General features: G+C 36.2%; 1 long non-coding RNA gene across 1 annotated transcript in view; it reads right to left on the reverse strand.

Annotated features, from left to right (window-relative positions):
• Positions 1–200: 200 nt before the first annotated feature.
• Positions 201–1245, reverse strand: part of LOC112407408 (uncharacterized) — a 31086-nt gene continuing 30041 nt past the window's right edge. Inside the window, exon 4 of the long non-coding RNA XR_003004739.1 lies at positions 201–373. This is a non-coding gene — a long non-coding RNA (uncharacterized LOC112407408). The remainder of the gene's footprint in view (positions 374–1245) is intronic.

The following is a 1245-nucleotide window of genomic DNA, read 5'->3' on the forward strand; positions in this document are numbered from 1 at the left end:
ATAATCATGAAATAAAATGAACAAAAAGTATTATGTCCAGAAAAGAAATGCAGACAGTGCCCATTTTCATTTATTAAATTTTACATAAATAATAATCCTAATTAAAAATTAATAAATGCAAAAAAATTAAGTTTTAATACATTTAAGTACAATGATGTGTTTTTTGGAAAAAGGAGAAAAATATTCATACTTACATTTTGGTCCCCATGGTGGTGGTGATGAATAACTCCACTGTGCTTTCCGCTTTAAGCCTTCACTTCTGCAAATTTGTCAGTGGCTTTGTCAAACTGATCTTCACATAGTCATGGTCAATAGAATTGGTGTGGCCTCACTCATAGTTGATTGAAGGACACTATTTTAATTTCAAATGTTTCTTTCACATGAAGAAATAGATACACAAGTAATTAGAAAAGCTTTAAAATAAAGATAAGTTTATCAGAGTTTCATAAAAATCCCACTTCATAGTAACTTCCAGAAACTGCAATACTGTCCAGGTCTTTGTTCTTTGGGATCAGCTCTAGCAGCTTTCAAATGTTTCTGCAGTTGAAAAATTTCCACTAAAATACCTTCACCAGAAAATTCATCATAAATTTCTGTTATATTCAGTAAAAGTCTCCAAAGTGTGTAATGGTTACAAATTATTTGAACTTGCTCAGGCTCAGTTCATATCTCTAACTGCTGTGGTACTACTATATAATCCTGTGTTCAAACATAGATTCAAACTAAATTATAGCACAGTGATTATGAAAATGAAAAAAACAGAACTTGGCTGCTTATTCTTGAAATAAACATGTGTAGCTGAGTCCATGTCCAGAGGAGTTAGGTTTATTTCCATGTAGACTACAGTGTTTGTTAAAGAACAGGTAACCAAAAAAATGGTAATTCTCAGCTTACATATATATATTCTTAAATTTCAGTAATGGCAGCAGTTGTTTAGAATTTAGACCAACAAAAATTTTTTTTCAGAGAGAAGTAGTATGATTGGCATTGCTTAGAATTGTCAGTGCATAGTGATATTAAAAAGTAGGCTGGGGCTTCCCTGGTGGCGCAGTGGTCAAGAGTCCGCCTGCCGATGCAGGGGACGCGGGTTCGTGCCCCGGTCCGGGAAGAGCCCACATGCTGCAGAGCAGCTGGGCCCATAAGCCATGGCCGCTGAGCCTGCACGTCCGGAGCCTGTTGCTCCGCAACGAAGAAGCCACAACAGTGAGAGGCCCGCGTACCGCAAAAAAAAAAAAAAAAAAAAAA

Source organism: Neophocaena asiaeorientalis, unplaced genomic scaffold (genome assembly GCF_003031525.2).
Source record: "Neophocaena asiaeorientalis asiaeorientalis breed wild unplaced genomic scaffold, Neophocaena_asiaeorientalis_V1.1 scaffold125, whole genome shotgun sequence".
NCBI classification, from domain to species: Eukaryota; Metazoa; Chordata; class Mammalia; order Artiodactyla; family Phocoenidae; genus Neophocaena; species Neophocaena asiaeorientalis.